We start from the raw sequence: 6,497 nt of genomic DNA, 5'->3' as shown, positions 1-6,497 counted from the left end.
TAGGGGAGCTGGGGCGTGTTTGGGGCCGTGCTGGGCTGTGGGGGAGAGAGCGCCGTGTCCTCTGTACTCGTGGAACGGGGGAGCTAGGGGGTGTTTGGCTGTGCTGGGGGGGCAGCGCCGTGTGCTTTGTGCTCGTGGAACGGAGGAGCTGAGCGTGGGGCTGTGCTGTGCTGGGGGGACAGCGCCGTGTCCTCTGTACTCGTGGAACGGGGGAGCTGGGGCGTGTTTGGGGCTGCGCTGTGCTGGGGAGGGAGAGCGCCGTGTTCTCTGTGCTCAGGAGGGAGAGCGCCGTGTCCTCTGTGCTCGTGGAACGGGGGAGCTGGGGGGTGTTTGGCTGTGCTGGGGAGGGCAGCGCTGTGTGCTCTGTGCTTGTGGAACGGGGGAGCTGAGCGTGGGGCCGTGCTGGGCTGGGGGGAGAGCGCCGTGTCCTCTGTGCTCATGGAACAGGGGAGCTGGGGTGTGTTTGGCTGCCCGCTGTGCTGGGCAGAGGGGCTGGTTATGCCCTTTACCTGTCGGGAAGCCCTGGGGGAAGTCGTGGCGAGGCTGAGGGTCTGTTGCTCTCTGGGTGTCTCAAGTTTTGCTTTGGAAGCCCAAAGCCTCTCCCTGTGCAGGGCTATGAGGCTAAAGGCTGCTCTAACTCAGTTTTTTGGTGCCAACTTAATGCTCTTTCCTTGTTCTGTTTTAATTTCCATCCTTCCTCGTGGTTTCCCCTGGTGCTGGCGGAGCGTGGCGAGTTGTGCTTTCTGCTGGGAGAGAGAAGGATCTTGCAAAGCTGCTCTGCGACCACAGCTGTGCCGAGCCTGGGAGTTTGTACCGGTAAGAGCAGGGCTTATACTCCCCGTGAGGAACTGGGTTTTGCTGTTGGAAGGTAGAATATGCATGTGCCTTTTAAATCCAAGGAGAGGCAGAAGCTGGGAGGGACCCTGAGCAGGTTTGGTGGCACGACAGCAGCTTCAAAAGACCTTGACTGTGGGTGAAGTGTCTAGGGAACATTACTCCTTTTTTGCAGGGAGGCAGTTTGACAGGGGGATGCTCTATAGCCTCCGTATCCAAGTGTCAGGAAAAAAGGGGGGATGCTGTCTGAGTTTTGAGGTGTAATGAGAGCTGATACTTTTTGCAGGGGGCTGTGGCATGGAAACTATACAGAGCTGAGCCAGGGTATTGAAAGGGACTAACCCAGCGAGGTGAAGAAACAAGGAAGAAGGGAACCGAGGCAGCAGCCAAGCAGCACCAAGTTCCTCTATCAGCAGGTGAGTTGTCTTGAGGTTCCTAAGGCAGGCACTCGGGACTCTGGGGGCTCCAGACAGAGGAGACCTTGGAGGCCCCTTGATGAAGCCCCTCAGAAACCTTATCAGGGTAGGTGTATATGGTTGTAAGTACTGTGGGAGCTGATGGCCAGGACCCCCAGTGGGCTGGGATCACTGCAGGGTGTTGTCAGCAAGGAATGCCTGGCTTCTAAAACTCACTAGCTGAGTCTTAGAGGCTTTTTTGCTGAGCTGCTTTCAGGCAGCCAAATTGGCCCCACAGCAGGGACTCTGAGCCTGCTTTCCTGGTGTGCCCAGGGATCTCTGGGCCTTCACGCCGGCACCGAGATGTTCTTGGGAAGGCCCTCAGATCCCTGGAGCAGTCTGGGACACGGGCACGATCCCCCTGCATTTTGGGAGCAGATTGGGCCCCCCTGGAGGGACAGTGCTGTTGGTGCCCCCCGGGCTCGGGGACTCGGAGGACTCTGGCGCGCGCCGAAAGGGTTCTTCGGGGAGCTCCTCCGGGTGCCCGAAGCTGGGGAGCTCAAAGCAAGGTCCCTGGAATGGATTCAGGCATTCCTGAGAGTATCAGAGGTGTAGCTGTCGGTCCTGGCCATGCAGCTCTGGAATGGACTGTAATTGGGTTATAAAAGTGGTGCTCCAACTGCAGAAGGATTGGAATTAAGGAATGAGTGGTGATGGTACGGTTGGCTGTTTTCTCTTGACTGGAATTGTGAGAGCTGCAGGAGTGCAAGGGGTGGGTTCTGGTCCCCAGCGTTTGGTTTGCACATGCCCTGGTCAGACACAGGTACAGCTTCCTCAGTCCTTAACACGCCAGAGGGAGAATTAAGGGATGGCACTGTGAAGGTGATTGGTGTGACAGGGGTTAAACTGGGAAAACCCTGGGTAATTGCTCAGTTGGTTTATTTGCAAGCTCCCCTAAACCTTTGCTAGGAAGAGATTGGTTGGACAAGTCGAGGCAGAAATGAACTTGGAAAATGGGGAGATGGAAATTGTAGTTGCTGAAACTAAATGTGTGAGAGCAGCAGCTCTTTTTGTACAGGAAGTAACTCCAGTCAGCAACACTGTCCCGACTGAAGTGGCAGATGGAGTTGTTCCTGTGGTGTGGACCAGTGGAAAACAGCTGTGGCCTGTGAATGGCCAGGTTAGACAGTTGTCAAACGGTAACAGAAGTGACTCTCCAGGTAACCCAATATAAATATGAGAAGCGCAGTGGTCAAGTAAACCAGTGCATGCTGTGACTGCAGAGGCAGGGATAGGTTGGGATCTCAAAAACTGGGATGGAGATGCTTGTGATTTAACTGCTTTAGAGCGTGGTTCAGAGGGTGAAGTGTTTGCTGAAGCACAGCCAATAACAGGAGGGAAAGTGGAAGGTGACCCCGATGGTTATCCCGTTAGGCCTGATGTGGTGGAGGATTTTACTCAGCCTGAACTTGCTGGTGTTATGGAGAGGTTTAAAGCGAAGGCCAGAGAGTCTGTGATCTCCTGGGCAGGTGGGCTGCATGACCTGGGAGCTTCTGGGATCAGATTGGACTGGGCAGACAGGGAGCAGTTTGTCCCGTGGAGCTGGGCTGGGTTTGTTCAGGACGCCTTGGGAGGCAGGGCTGGAGAGGCTCCTTTGTTGGTTGCAGTGGTGGAAGGTTGTCCCAGGAGGGCTGGAGCCCTTCGACCTCCCGCTCCCCCCGTGAGCCCCGACGGGACCGTGCACTTGGCAATGGAGGGCCCCCCATTGCTGAGTCAGCGGTTCCGGGAGCCGTCAGGGATGGGATCGGGATGCCGAGCTCCAGCCAAGGCAGGGCAGGAAATGGTGCAGCCACTGAAAGAAGTGAAGGCAGAGTGAGATGAAGGCCAAGCTCGAGAACAAGGGTGGGCGAGAAAAGCCCACAGCCCTCAGGTGGAGCTTTGAATTCCTTGGAAAAATGGATCTTGTCAAAGGGCTCAGGCCCTTGTGGGTGCTGGAGCGGAGGCCTCTTCAACTGATGGTCACCCTAAAAAGGTGCAAGGACAGCAAGTTTTGACGATAGGATGAGGTGGCAAACAAGGTGAAGTGGTACAGAGAAAAGCTGAGCTTCAGGTTGGTCCTCTGCCACAGGAGCCTTGTGGAGTGCTTGTTGCTCTCCCTGACTGTGGAATGGCAGGGGATATTTCCAAGGGCTGCCTTGTGCTGAGGAACACTGGGGTCAGTCCCCTTTCCCTGGGCAGGGCAGGCAGGGCAAGTTTACCTGCCCCCCTGGAGGGTGGCTGGATAAGACTTGATCACCAAATGCAAACAGTAAATAGAGGGGGTCCATTGTTGAACTTTGGGCATCAGGTAGAACAACTCACTGCTCCCCTCTGGGAGGACATACTTACAGCATTCTCACCATCTGATAGGAAGTTTTTGAACACTTTATTCCATCCACTAATCATAGTAATTACACTGATTTTATGAACAATAGGGAGTTGTTGTTTTTTCTCGCATGTCTCTATCCTGACCAGGGATCAAAGGACCAAAGGGAAAGGATGAGAAGTTCCCCGAGAGTTGCTGCCCAGGGGCTGCTGCCCCTGAGGAACAGGGTGAAGGCTGGCTGTGCTGAGGTGCCCTGGCTGAAGTGTGCAGTTGGTGTGAGTGTTGCTGCAGAAAGGCAGGCCAGGTGTGGGCGGCTGTTCCGTGCCCTCCACCCTTGGCCATGCTGGAGCACCCGGCCAGCGCTCCAGGGGTGGCCAACTTGGAGCTCCCGAGAAGCTGCCCGTGTCCACGGCCGGACAGTGCCAGGCCTGGCCTAGAGCGGGCTTTGTCGGTCAGAGTCTGGCCAGCGGGAGCCTCTTGTAGCCGCCCCGCAGCCTCCCCTGTGGGTGGACACACCGGGTAGGAATTGTGGCAGTTCCCCGAGACTGCGGGATCGGCAGCACCAGGGCTGCCAAATTGCCCTGTGGGCTGGGGGTGGAGCGTGAGGGGGCCATGGGGGAGGGATTTCTGCTTAGCCACAGTTCTGTCTCTCAGGGCAGTCAGGATTTGATGCCCTTGCTCATTTTCTTTTGTATCCCATAAATCTGTATCTGATGCGTTGGACTGGGTTTGTTTAGACTGTTCCTAATATTCTATGACTGATGAGTTGTTTCCTTGAGTGCCCTGCCTGTGGGCACAACAGCAGGCGTGTGCAGCAGCTGGAGACTGGGCAGGTTTAGAGGCTGTGGTGTCCCAGGTCCCTTTGCCATCCCCGCTGAAGGGTGGGAAGTTCACAGAGGCAGCAGCGTCCAGCTGGAGGATCCAGGAGGATGCAGCTCTGCTTTTCTAGGAGGTAAGAGGTGGGGGTGCAGGAGCTGCAGTTCTAAGGAGTTCCCAGCAGACGGCAGCACTGAGCGCAAAGAGAACAGGTCTACCCGCCTAAAAGAGAAGAGATGAACCTCAAGAGGCTGGGAATGAGTCCCACAAACTGGTTACAATGGGATTGAGTCTTCCCAAGGGTCTGAAAAGCTTTGCTTTAATTTGGCTTTATAAATTGAAAACTGAAGTAATTGTTAAGGTATTGGCCCTTGCTGTCCTGTGTCTTTGAAGTGTTGACTCAGTACCTTTATTGGAGCTGCTGTTGGATGAACAGGTGCTCCTAATTTGCCTTTAAGGTCCTGGTTTGTTCCCTTCTTTCTCCCAGCTTGTCCAGGAGATGGAATTCCAGTGCTCCAGTAGAGATGGCTTGTGGTGTTCCTAAAAGGAGCCTTTCTGCCTTCAGGACAAGTTGTGGTGCCACTGGAGCTGTTGGGAGAAGTGGAGGGTTGGCAGTGACAGGCCTGGAATGCTGTTGCTGTGGCACAGACGCTGCTCCCTGGCAGGTTCTTGGGTTGGATTCCTTGGCTGCCACTTGGCAAGGCCTGGAAGGGCCTCAGTTGTGTGAGGAACAAAACAAGGAATGGGGAAGCAAAGCAGGGGAGGTTCTGTTTTCAGAGAGAATCCTTGAATTTTCTCTTCCTGCAGGGACACTGAATGGGTCCAACTGTGGCAAGAAGAACAAGTGGGCTGTGAAGGTTTGGAGCAGTCTGGAAGGTTCCTCGTGCCCAAAGGGTCCTGGCAAGTGCAGCACTGGAAGAGTACAGAATAATGAAAATGCCTCAGTTCTCCTGAAGCTCAACTTTGTAAAATATTCATGAAGATAAAATTCTACTGTAAAGAGCTGTTGGGTCCCAAATACTCTTGGAGGGAGAGGCTGAAACTCCCACTGCTGCTGGGGCTGAACTGCTTGCAGTGTCCAGGTAGGACTCAGCCCTGATGCCTGAGTGCTCTCCAGTCCCCCAGGATGGATCCCAACTCTCAGGCCCTGGCTCCATAACTTGAGAAGAGGGTGTTGCTGCAAGCCCAGCTGCTGTGTCGGTGGTCCTGCGTGCACCTCTTGCCCTGGCCTGCTGTGAATGTATTCGTGTTGCAGCTCAATAATGTCCCAATAAAGTGGTGATTGTGTGATTTTGGTGTCAGTTCCTCTCCCCTCTTCCCCTTGCCCAGTGGCTGCATCACTGACTTGTGCCTAAATGAACTCTTGCCCTGCAGCAGTTCTCTGCTGCTCTCAGAGAGGGTGGAGCTGAGGCCCCTGGGCTAAGGTAAGAAGGATCCATCCGAGCCAGGCCCGTGCTCCCCCCCTGCATTCCTGCAGCATCCCGTGTTTGCAGTTGCCATCACTGCTGGACATACAGCCTGTTCCTGAACAAACCCCTTTCCTGTTCTCTTTCCATGTCTCCCCTCCCACCTCCCCTCCTCTGATGCTCCAGGTGCCAAGGCCCCTGTTTTTGAGGGGCACTCTTGCTCTGCTGCCCCCCCCTCCCCTTCCATTCTTTCTAAATTAAGATCCAGGAGCCCCAAGTGCAGAGAGGGCTGCAGGGAATAAGTGGCAGTGCCTGCCTGCGTCTCCCTCTGTTCGCTGCAATTCTCCTGCCTGTTCTCCCCTGGGCTGGAGAGCCCTGTCTGGCCTGTGTTTCTTGGAGGAGAGTGATGTTATTCCATTTTTCCAAACGGTGTGTTCGTTTTCTGACAGGCAGTGCCCTTTTCCTGTTGCCTTTCCCAAGTGCTGCCCAGCCTGGGCCTTGGTGTGCTGAGGCAGTGATTGCCAGGAGGAAGGGGAGCCTTGGCCTCAGCTGCCCAGCTTGGGTGGGTGGAACAGAATTGGGCTGAGGTCACCCCTGAGCCTCTTCTTTTCCAGACTAAACAACCCCAGCTCCCTCAGCCTCTCCTCATAGGACTTGTGCTCAAGTCCCTTCACCAGCCTC

The sequence above is a fragment of the Empidonax traillii genome, unplaced genomic scaffold (assembly GCF_003031625.1).
Source record: "Empidonax traillii isolate 1590-97213 ecotype Southwest subspecies unplaced genomic scaffold, ASM303162v1 scaffold135:size1941959, whole genome shotgun sequence".
Taxonomy (NCBI): domain Eukaryota; kingdom Metazoa; phylum Chordata; class Aves; order Passeriformes; family Tyrannidae; genus Empidonax; species Empidonax traillii.
The sequence above is the reverse complement of the archived record's forward strand: the minus strand, read 5'-3'. Positions refer to the sequence as shown.